The following is a 12,707-nucleotide window of genomic DNA, read 5'->3' as shown; positions in this document are numbered from 1 at the left end:
ATGGTGACTGCACTTGGGGCACTGTGTGGCTCTGGGACATGCACACTGTGGACTGTACACCAATAAAGCACACATACGCAATGAAAATGTCCACACATTTCTTTTTCGGAAAGAAAAAAGTATATTCAAACTATGAAACGTCGTGACACACCCCCTCCCACCTCCCCCCTGCACACCCCAACACACCCCCTCCCACCTCCCCCCTGCACACCCCAACACCCCCCCACCTCCCCCCTGCACACCCCAACACACCCCCCCACCTCCCCCCTGCACAACCCAACACACCCCCTCCCACCTCCCCCTGCACACCCCAACACACCCCCTCCCACCTCCCCCTGCACACCCCAACACACCCCCCCACCTCCCCCCTGCACACCCCAACACACCCCCTCCCACCTCCCCCCTGCACACCCCAACACACCCCATGTAGGTGTCAACAGATGCCTGTGACAGTGGCCACAGGCTGTTACAAGCCCCCTCTCCCGGCCCCCGGGGCACCCCTGGCTGTGGAGCGCAGGTTACGTCCGGAACGTCGCACGGGGCTGCTCTGTGAAGAACTGGCAGTGGAGGATGTCCCTGCCTGCCCCCGTGCATGCACGTCCTGTAGGGTGTGGGTGAGCTCAGTGAGCGCACGACGCAAGCCGGCAAGTTCAGCACAGATGACCCTGGACATGGCCTGCATGGCATCCCTCAGGGTGGCAGTGCTCTGCGCTACTTCGGCCCTTAGGGTCTCCGTGGCCTGTTCAATGGTTGCCCTAGCCCCCACACATTCCGCGGCATGCTCAGTCAGCATCGTGGACAGTTGTTGCTGCCGTTCTGTGATGTCCTCGAGGGACTGCTGCCCCTACTGGCCCATGGCCAGTGCTGGTGGTGTGATGGAGGGGCTGCTCCCCTCCTGTGGAGTGAGGACTGGGCATGGGGTGGAAGGCCACTCCTCTACCTCTGTGTGCCCCTGTGTGTGATCCTCATGGGGGCTGGCGTCTGAGAAACAGGGGGAATGTAGTAGGTCAGTGGGGCTTCTGACCTCGTGCTCCATGTCTGAGTCTGAACATGCAGCTATTACAGCTGTCTCACTGATGTTGCTGCTGGCCGCTGACCCGTTGCCTTCTGTGGCAGGCAATGTCGGTAGAGGTGGAGCAGCTGCTTCTGGCCTGCTGCGTACAGGGGTGCTTGCCGGTGGGACGTCCGGTATGCTCGCAGTGGGTCCTGCTTGTTGTGGGGTCTGCCTCACTGCAGCTGAGGTTGAGGGTGCGGGGACGGTATTGATGGCCTTCTTGGCTCTCTTCGTCGCAGGGGTGTCCTGGTCCTCGGGGTGTGAATCTGTGCCTGTGGTGGAGCAAAGGAGGGAGGGCGTTATTGATGGGTCTGCGGACTTTGGAATGCCAATGATTGACATTATTCTTGTCAGTAGATGAGGCAGATTTCAGGCAGGGCCATGCAGGTTGTCTCCTTTTAGTGTGGAATGTGGATGCAGGTATGCGGGTGCCAGCAGTGTATACAGGGTGGTGCTCGCATGTGGCTATGGGCAGTGTTGAAATGTGTTGCATTTACACTGTAGGGCAACCTTGTGCTACACATGAATGGACTGCAGTGACTATGGCATGTCTTGTTTGAGGCACCTACCTTCATCGCCTGATGTCGGAGCTCCCCTTTCCATCCCTCCGACGCCTTCAATGGATTCCATGCCAATCGTGGTTGCACAGATCTCCTCCCACGGTTGGAGTTTTAGTGGGGATTCCGACCCTCCACCGGTACCCAGGGCAAGGTTGCGTTTTGCAGAGATGACGGCTCTGACCCGTATGCGTAGGTCATCCCAGCGCTTCCTGCACTGCTGTGGGGTGCGGGGTACGGTCCCCACCGCGCTGACGCGCTCGGCCACCAGGGCCCAGATGGCCTTCTTCTTCGCTATCGCTGTCCTGGTCATTTCCGGGGAGAAAACGACACCTGCGTTGTCTTGCAGGGTCTCCGCAAGCATGCAGAGTTCCTCCCGGCTGAATCTCTCCTGGCGCTGGCGGTCATATGCCTTCTTTACAACTTTAGGCATTTTCGGGTACTTGGATGGGTGGGTGATTGGTTGGGACAGGTGTCAGGGTTGGATCTGGTGTTGTTCGGTAGGATGGCAATGGATTGTGTTTTTAAAGATGGCCGACGTGCTATTTCCCGTTCCGTCGCGATGACGCTATTTCCGGTTCTGCTTTTTACGGCCGCCACAAATTACGGTGGCCGATACTTACGGTGGGCGCTAATTACGGTGGCCGCTACTTACGGTGGCGGAAGTGCACCTTGCTCGCTTTACGATGCCGGTAGGGGCCTTTTCCGCCATGGCGTTAATTGCATTACCGCCATGGCGTAATGCTCGTGCGCGATGGGTCGTAATGTGGCGCTCTTTACGCCATCGGCCCACGGCGTAAACGCTCATTACGCCATGGCGGTAATGACGGAAGATTACCGCCTGGGTCGTAACGAGGCCCTTTGTCCATAACAGCGCATGTGGCATGGAAACAAATCTGTTTGTTTGTAAACCCACGTTGTGGTGGGAGTTGAGGCAGTTGCTGGAGCGGAAATCTTGTTTCTCACTTAACAAATGGGATGCTGAAATATGACATAGCCCTTTCTTTACTACAGGCCACACCACATCTTGCAAAATAAAAGTGTGGGAACAGAATTGTATTTGTACTATTGAAGAGGCGGCGCATGCATTTTGACTCTGTTCTGCAGTTCTGTGACCATTGATGAAACCATTACTCCCGTGTTATTGGAGTGTTAGTCATTGACAGACCAGCGCACTTTGAATCTCTTCTTCGTGATTTTAAATCCCCATCCTCTGGTTTCATATGGCAGCACATTATGACCTCTGGAAGCAATTGTTGAGGTTTAGCGGCACTACGTTTTTTAAAGGATCTGTTGAATTAACTAGAAATTGACTTGTTTTTTACTTTCATGTAGAAATGATAATATTGTCTATTTTTAGTGGATGTTTTAAATATGGTGATATTGTATGTTGTTTATCTTTTTCTCTTATTAGATGTGTGTTTATCTTTTTTAATGTGAAACATTTCTCATGAATGTATTTCCTAATAAACAATAACAAAAAAAAGTGTTTTGGAGGAATTTCCTAGTTGTTTGTGGGGTTTTAATGGTCATTGTTGGCTGTTGCAGCCTCTTTTTGTCTGCATGTGTTTGTTGGGCGTTCCCTGTGATTTTCCCTTTTTACTCTTATTCTCTTCTAAAACAAAATGAAAAAAAAACAACAACAACGATCAATAGTGCCACTGCCAAAACCGTTAAAAAAATCCATAGATTGTTCCTTTCCTTTGTTTTTAGAGAAGCATGTGTGTTAACAGAAGAAGTCTTTCAGTGCGTGCACATTCGCATTCCCTACTGTTTGTGTGTTTAGAAGACCGTTCCCCAACCATTCTGTGTGCGTCTTCCAAGAATTCCTTTCTTTTTATTTTTCACTTGTTTTATATTTTGCACATTGACAAATTAGGGTCATTTGGGTTTTACACATTGAGAGCTTAGGCAACATGTTACTTTATTTGGAGTGAGTGTTGACTGAAAATATGAGGAGCCTGACGATTCCTCATCCTCCATTTTAGTGCTTTTGGTATAGTGGTAGCCCAAGCAGGAGAGAATTGCAAAACAGGTGTATTTGCAGAGAGCATGTTCAACCCCAGATAGGTAACCTGCTGCTATAGCTAGATAACAGATGGTTACTGTAACCCAACTTCATATCACTCCTTTTATCAACCTCAGAAGGATGAATGGCTAAGTGGACCTGGCAGGATTGATTAATTAGTTCATTGCGGCACAGATCTGCCAAGACAGGTGCTGAAATGGACCTGGAGTAGGGGAAGACAGTGGTTGAGGAGAAGAAGCTGATGGATGAGTAGGGGGAGACAGTTGTTGAGTTGAGGGAAATGGTGGCTGAGGAGGGTGAGACCGTGTTTGAGGAGGGGAATCAGTGTTTGAGGAGGGGGAGATGTGTTTGAAGGGATTATGGCTGACTATTAGGAGTAGGTTGTAATAGCTGCAGACTTTGATGAGTTGATGCAACTCCCCATCTATTCATGTGAAGTGGTTGAGCCACAGGGTCTGAATTCCATCAGATGTTTCTCTCAGTGAGGCAGTATTTCTATTTTGACAAAAGAGTTACATTTTTCAACAAAGATGATCAAGAACTACAGCCCCAAGTATGCCTCAAAAGTGTCGGTATGTAACAGAAGAAAAGCCTCCATCTTGTCAGTGTTTTGTAAAACATGGTAAAAAGTAAACATTAGAGTTCCAGATTGAGATTACGATGGGCCTCATCAGGGGTTGGGTGGGGTGGTATAAATGCAGGGGTAACGCAGCTTTTTGCTGGAGGTAAAAACCTCCCCTTTCCTCCCATTTCCGGTGCTAATACCACCTGGATATTACCACCAGCCAAAAAGCCCCGTAGAGTCCTATGGACTCTGAATAAATGGGGATTAGCAGCACCGCTGCAACTGCAGTAACAATAAAAGCATTGGGCGGTATCCGGCCACATTTACCGCTGGGATACCGTCCAACTCGTGATGAGGCCCTATGTCGTTTAACTGTTCATGAGACAATGACTACAGAGAAAAGTTAAACAATGGCAAATCATGTTATATACTGTACCATCACAGCCATCACATCAAAAGTCAGAAAGCTCGTTGTATGCTGAAGGTGCAGACTTTTCAGGTAGCAAGGGACCCGAGCATCACATAACACATCAGTGGTGCATCGACTCACACTAGCTTTTCCAAAATAGTGGCATAGGCTAAAATAAGCTTTTAGGACTCCGTACCAATCATGCCAGCATTTAAGACCAATCAATGCACAGAGATAAACACTAATAGGTATCTGGTGCGAATGAAACCTGATCAAAATGTTAACCAGTCAGTATATACAAAACAAACCCACCAGTGGAGAAACCAAGCCGAGCCGGGGTCCAGTGGAGAGGACAGGAGAAGTAATGAGACTAATAAAAGTTTGGAAGGTGAGAAAATGATGAGCTTAATGAATATTATATTGTTGAAAGTGGCAGGAGAGAGCAGTGTTTCAAATGCGAGTGAAAAAGGAAAGAAAAGAATGAAAAGTAACCCCAAGGGCAGGAATAAAAAGAGAAAGAAGAAAGGGTTTTTGAGGTGTTCAGATGTAGAAAGCAGACAGAGAAGATACGCAGTAAGCGTAAAAAATGAAGAGCATCAGCGATGGATTGAAAAGAGATAAAGGGCCTCATTACAACTCAGGCGGTAAGGGGTTTACGGCAGCGTAAACAGCGCCGACCCTTACCGCCTGAGTACGAGGTCCCTTAGTTAAAATCCATGGCGCTAAGTTTACGCCATGGTGGTAAAGTCACGGCCCAGGCGGTAACTTACCGCCTGGGTCGTAATGAGGCCCAAAGATTGGAGATTCAGGAGCATAGATATAACAGAAGAGAGCATGTGAATTAATAATAGGAGAACGTGGAATATTATCAAGTGTATAAACGACAGAACCAAGAACAGATGGGCAGGGGATGCCATAATGTAAAGGAAAAATAGAGGAGTGTTTGCCAGCAAAAGAAATAGGAAGCATGCGATCAGATATGTAAGACTGAAACCATTCTAAGGCAGAACCTGGGAAGCTAAGCGAGAAAAGGGTAGTAACATAAGTTGTCATGTGGGCACATATGGTGCCTCCTACAGGGTAGCATAGCTGCATACAAGATACCATGACATGTCGAATTTCTTCGTATATGTAACCTAGCTTATACTAAAAGAAGGTCTGTTAGTAAAAGTAGTGCTAAGAAACAAAAGGGAGTGCTCAAGGCGCTAGATGCCTGTATTAAACAGTATTTGCTTAACATTTGTAAAGCAACCTCTAGTGAGGTGTGTGTGTTTTAAATACTTACACATAGATGTTTGTTGTTGCGTATTTCAAACATGCATGCATACATATATATTTAGTTCTGCATAGAATCACATTCACTTACACACGGAACCAGCACGAAACACAAGCAATTTCAATGCTATTCTTCGCATAAACAAGAAGCTAAGAAACAGCTGAACAAGGCAAGGCCTTCACATTACAGCTAGCAAAGTAGGCAGCCAGCATTCCTTGGCAATAATAGCATGATTACATGAATAGACACGAATAGACTAGGTGAGTAGCCTTCCGAGCGCAAAGCTACAATTTGATCTGATATAGCAAAGATGTCATTTAGAGCATCTTGTGCTTGATGCATTGTACAACGTGACCAGACTAGTTGGGCACCTTGCTTGCATACAATTGAAATGTCACATGACTCTAAACATTGTTATGGAAACTTTATGGTGATGAGGAGGATTTATTGGAGAATGTTTACATTGAACATGAGGCACGATGTAATCGCAGGTACCATAGTAGTGCATTGATTGACGCATGGCCCATCGAGTGACATGCACGAAACTTATTAGGAAATTACCAAGAACTATATAAACCCTATGAAAGTTCATTGGAGGGACTGGCACAATCAGACGGGCAAAGCAGAGGCTGGAAGTTAGAAATGTCAAGACAGACACATAGACATGAGGTATTTGCTTCCTTTTTAATTGTATGCCTTATTTGCTGAGTATAACTGAATTAGAACTGTTTTTACTATTGGTCATGTATTGATTTATGTTCAGATGGATGCTTAATACAATGATAAAATGCGTTTCCATTTTCATTGTTGCATTTCATTACATGTGGTTCCTCTGATAAATGCGTGTATTTTGGTAAGGGGAGTTGAGCATGTTTTTTTTTAAAATGAGTTCATGTTGAAGCTTTTGCTTTTAGCTTTTGGCTTTACTGACATTGTTACATCACCATGTATGATTGAACTGAGCAGTGTTTTGAAGAGATGTTTTATGCATTCCCTGCTCGTTAATATGCTTAATAGAGGTATGTATTATATCCTGGAAGAAGGTTGATTTGATTCAATTTGTTGGTGAATTATTATAAAGTAAACTGAGATATTTTATGAAATAAATTGTATTCTTTTATACAACAGTACTCATTCTTAATTCAATCAATGATTCAACCTTGTAAATGCTGTTTTGAAGAATGATACCCTACTGTTTCTTCCACTATCCCTTTCTTGAAAAGTGTGCAGGCACAGTTCACACGTGGGTACAGTGAGCACATGAAGTAACACTTTACTTAATAATGTTTAAGGGTTGTACATGCAATGATGCTAAATGCATATGCATAAGTGATAGTCAGAATAATATGCAGAACCCTTTGGGAACACCAAACACAATTAAGACTACAAGTGCAAGTACAAATTCACCTTTGGTACAAGCCTGTACTACACAGTAAAGTGGTAGCGATGGCTGAGCAGCCAGACCTATCTCAAGATTAACGTGAGCAGTATCAGAAGTTACACAAAGGACAGAAATTACTATGGTTCAAATAAACACTGACTCAAGGTTTCTGAGTAAAAGAATATACATTTATTTAAAGATTCATTTGTAAAACAATTCACTAAGTAAAGCAGCAAGAAAATCACAATCGTAATATACTACACAACACCCAATCAATTCTGGAAAAGTTAAGCTCAAAATGAGGTGTGAGCAAAATGGCACTCCTGCAATTTAAAAAGGGAGGGAAAGACAAGGTTATACAAAATTAAGCAGCACCAACAAGTAAGTAGGCAGGACAATGTAGAAAAGGTCTTCTACAATGAGGATTCAAAACAATAGGCCTGGGCCAATGTTAATGGTTCAGAGACTTTGCAAAGGATCACACAGTTCAGAGTAGTTTGCGGTTAAGACTTTGCCAAAAGTTTGAAATGAAGTTGGTCGGAAGAAAAGTTATTTAAAAGAGTAGAGAAAGATGTGATGCTGGAAATGCATCAGAGGGACAGGGCCTCTGAATCCTTGTCCTTTACTGCTTTTTATCGTGTGTCCTGTCGTATTTTCTGCCCAGGAGTCCATGTGGGACTCCTGGCAGTGCAGCTCTCTCTTTTGGTTTGGTGAACAGACCCATGGGATACCCTTATGGCACCCATGGGTAGGGGTACTAGTGTATGTTTTTGGGCACCTGTGGGTGGCCCACAGAGCAGGGTATGGGCTGGTGGCAGCTCCATGCTGAATTTGACAGGTGCTCTGGGTGTCCTCCATTTTGGGATACCCAGGCCCTGCCATTGGGATCAGTTGATTCCTGATAGCAAACAAGATGGCCCCTGTGGCCTCTTGCTTTCTATTGCTTGTTACCTTGTTTTCCCAAAGTCCTGGGAAGCCCTGACTCTGTCCCTTCCCCCTGACTGGCTGTTGGGTGGAAGTTCCATATATGGTGTTGTTGTGAAGGCCCAGCTAGACTGACTGGAGCCTTCCCAGTGACTGTATGTTGTGGGTACCTCCTGTGGGTGGGACCTGGGTGAATGGAGTGTGTGACCAATATCCACTCCTTGTTGTGGTTGTCTGGTTTCTGGCATGAGAGACAAAGACTGAGACAGCCCTGCCCGAAACTGGCCTGAATGCAGTGTGCAGTGTTGAATGGCTTGGTACTTGTCCCAATCCACATTCCTTGTTGTGAGTGTCTGAAAGGGAGGAGTGTGGCCTGAATGCACTGTGTGCCTGATTGGCTGACTGACTGCATGAATGCCCTTCTGTATGATTGGCTGCTGAGTGTGTGCCAGCAGTGTGGATGAGAGACAGAATAGTATATCTGGGGACCTCTCACCACTGGTAGTTGTTCAGAAGCGTTCAGGAGCTGAGTCTCCACTCTAAGAGTAACTGGAACTGCTGATCCTCGACGCCCAGCTGGAAGAAGAAGACTTGCTGTTGCATTTGCTTTGACCGATCCGAAGGCTGCCGAAATCGTCGAAGACTGACCCAAGAGAGGACCTGGTAAGGTGCCCTCTTCCCGTGCTCCGAGGGACCATCGTGCACCGCTCCATCTTCGCCGAAGCGCCCTGGAAGTCAGACCCTCGAAAGGCTGCCGACCCGAGACGGGACCGCCGAGGAGATCGAAGTGAAGCACCCGGACATCGCCGCTGTCGAAGTCCATTGCCGTCGACCAGGGTTCGCAGGTTTGTGTAACCGCTGGAGGCCCGTCGAAGTTGTGTTGCCCAGCCGTGGGGACCACTTGATGCCGTGCCGCCGACGACCGGAGCCGCCCGCTCCTTTGCCTAAGAACATTCGAATCGAAGGACTCCCTCGCCCGCATCGTCGACTGCTTTGTCCTGCCGGAGAAAGTCGAGGACGACCAACGCGCTGAGGAGAATCCACCGGTGGGTTTCCCGCCACCCGAAGACCACAAAGACTCGAACGACTCGACGCCCTTGCTGGGCCCCCGTCTCCACAATCTTTGCGGTCCAGAACAGTTGTCATCGAGGTGCCCCGCACGCCTCTGCCTTGCAGGACGCCAACGCTCCGTCGTCGACGAGCACCGCTTGGATCGAAGCTGCCGCCTCATCAACGCCGTTCTACCCTGTTTGTTGTCGGACGTTCGACGCCCCGTGTCTCCCGCTTGAAAGGGAAGGCATTCAAGAAGGGCCGTCGATTCCCCAACGCCGAACGCCGAGTTCCTCGACGGACGTTCGATGCCCCGTGTCTCCCGCTTGAAAGGGAAGGCATTCAAGAAGGGCCGTCGATTCCCCGCCGCCGAACGCTGAGTTCCTCGACGCTTCTCGACGCCTCTCGACGATCCGTGACTCCCGCTTGAAAGAGGGTCGCTCAAGAAGGATCTGTCGACGCCTCTTCGAAGAACTCGACTCCACCAGGTACATTGGGGCGGTAAAAACATTATAGGAGGGAATAAGACTTGCAGAACAATATATGGACTGGGCTTGTGCTATATCTTTATTTTACAGGTTGCCCAGGTGGGGGGATCTCCACACAGAACTGTGTCTAGTGGTAGGGGCCAGTATTCTGCCTATTGCTCAATCATCTTATTTTCTCTCCTCTCTCTATTGCTGGTTTCACTCTATTGATCTGTGTGACATTGTTACAGTATTGTTGATGCACTTTAATGAGATCTAATACAAAGGGTGGTACCACTTTAGAATTGTATATATTTGCCATTGTTGATCTTCCTAAGTACAAAGTGAGTTATTATGATAAGTGTACATAACCTTGAATATTGATTATATAAAGACTGTGTTCTAACCAATACAGTGTGTGGACATTCCTTTGGGGGGCTCGGGGACTACACTGTACTTAAGAACCAGCCTGCATCACCTCCTGAGAAGCTAGGCCTTGATTGCTCGACCATAGCTACCGAATAGAGAATCTAGGCTGGGGTCCTCTGTGCCTCCCCTCTACCATATAGAGAGCAGAAGTACAGACCACCCCCTACCAGTCTTTACAAAGGACAAGCCCTCAGATTGGCAAAAAATGTAAAACACTTTCACCGCGGTCGGACGGAACAAACAACTGGGTTTGAACAGTACCGTAGAAGAAGAAGAATGCTGTGGCTGAGGCAGAAGTTCCTGGAAGATCCTGTAGGCTCACGGTTCCTGAAGCGACTGTCGTACTGACATGAAGAAGGAAGACTGGAGGGTCCTGCACTGCCCAGAGAAGAAACCAGCAGCAGAGAAAAGCAACAAATAAAAGTTTTGCTCCTTAAAACCCAAACAGGGTCCGGTCCTCCTGGCTATCTGGTTCACTGCAGTGGTGCACAGCAAATTCGACCAGGGGAGGGAGGCCTTGCTTGGTGTTTGGCAAACTGGTTGGTCCCACCAGCTCAAGGGAAGAAGATTCCTTGCAGATCTTCTCTGTCGTCGAAGTTTGGAGATACGGACCCGCAGCAGGGCTTCACCGGGAGGTTCAGTAGTTGCAGCACTCCTCTTCCTTCAGCTTCTCTTCGGTTCTCTTGATCCAGTGGTGACTCTGCCTCCCAAGTCCCAGAGACCTGCATTTTATGCAGTTTTCCCTCATTCACACAGCCTGGCAGTCAATCTCACAGCAGGGTGGCTGTCCTGTCAGGACAGCCACCTAGCCAATCAAACAAGAGTGTGACTTGGGTCTCCAAGGAGATCTTGTGCGGGGGGCCTAAAACCCCTCCCTCACATCCTGTCTACCTAGACTCTCAAGCGCCTAATGAGGGCTTCTGTACCGAAGCCCACCAAAGGATGGCGAAGAAAGGAACCAAACCTGGTTTGGCGCGCAGAGTAAAACACGAGAAAGACGTTTACAAAAAAATGGAGAATAAACCCAGCCGGAACCAAATAAAAGTAAAGTGGGTGCAGCGGATTTTAGTTCCAGGCTACTAACATAGCCTAAAACAGTACCAAGGCTATTTTCATAGACAGCTGTAGGAAGAATATGGTAGATACCACTGCCACCAGCCAAATCTTAAAGAAAGGGGAACGTAATAATGTTCCATGAGAGACAGACAAAAAGGGATAACTATTAACCCTTTCCAGTACTCTATGTAAGATAGTTTGTACTGGTTCTGTGAATTTAAAAGACTAATAAAGTCAATGGCAACTTTACATGTTCTGGGAGACAGTAGTCAGTCCCAGAAAATGGAGTTTAAAGTGGGAAGTCTGAAAAAGACAACCCTGTGTCACTGCACTAAAGGAGCTGCGTGACACACAGTAAAAAAGAAGATGCCTATGGATTAGGGGAGGCTCCACAGTCTATGAACACAAAACACACAGCAAAACACATGTAAGAGGGGGGGAAAAGGCTCACACTCTTATCAGGTGAAAACAATAAATCCTAGAAATCCAGCAAAGCTGCTGAGGGACTCTGTAGGTAAGAGAAATTAGCCATTCTGGAGAATTCTCCCTAACATTCAACCCCCCAGACTAAGGGACAGGAGGATTTAATCCACTCCTAGATGAATCTCTTCACTCTGGTCAGTTATAAACATCATAGAGAGACGCTCAGCATTTTGGTGGTGACATCCTGACCTGTGCTCAATGGTGAAATCAAACCCTTGGAGGCAGATTTGACCATCTTAGCAGTTTTCATTTGTAGACTATATGACCTACAAACCTGTTGTGGTATATCTCTTTTTTTAATGTACAGGGGATCTGATCTAACAGTCCCTCAGAAGTTGTAACAACCTCTGCACCTACAAAAGGCTTTTTCAAGGGGTCCTTAGAACGGAATCCCTTAGATCTAGAGGGGCCTCCATGGTTCCTCACCACCTCTCTCACAAGAGCAGGTTGGATCTCAGGGATCTTGGTTGGAGGGGCTGTGGTCAAGCAAGGTACATTCTGCCACTTCCTTTGAGATCTGACCTTACCTATTTTAGAAGTTTCCCTCCTAACATTAGGATTTACACTGGAGTCTTCAGGAGAAGATCCAACAGTCTTAAGGTTTTTAGACCTATTTTTCCTGGTTTCCCACCATCTATGAGAATGACCAGTTCTCACAGGCCTAGAGAGGGGTCCAATTTGTCTATTCAGGTCTTCCTCAGAAGCAGGGGGGTCAAATTGGATGGGCAATGATGGAGCTTGGTTGGGGCTCCCATTTTGCTACTTTACTAGCCTCAGATTTTTTTTTATATTATTGATATAGCTGATTACTCAACTTTTCAATTTACACAAAATTGTTAAAATACACAATGAAATTGTGGAAAAATAAAATAAAATCATTACATTACATAATAACTTAATTCATTGCTTTTGCCACCACTTTTCGACAGAGAACAGATGATCTCGACCACCAATTAAGCATATCTATTTCGTTATACTTGCCACATATTTATCAGTATTATGAAAACTTATTGAACTGAGTTCTATT

This window comes from Ambystoma mexicanum, chromosome 2p, assembly GCF_040938575.1.
Source record: "Ambystoma mexicanum isolate Mex_15411 chromosome 2p, UKY_AmexF1_1, whole genome shotgun sequence".
NCBI lineage: Eukaryota > Metazoa > Chordata > Amphibia > Caudata > Ambystomatidae > Ambystoma > Ambystoma mexicanum.
This window is presented reverse-complemented; position numbering follows the sequence as displayed.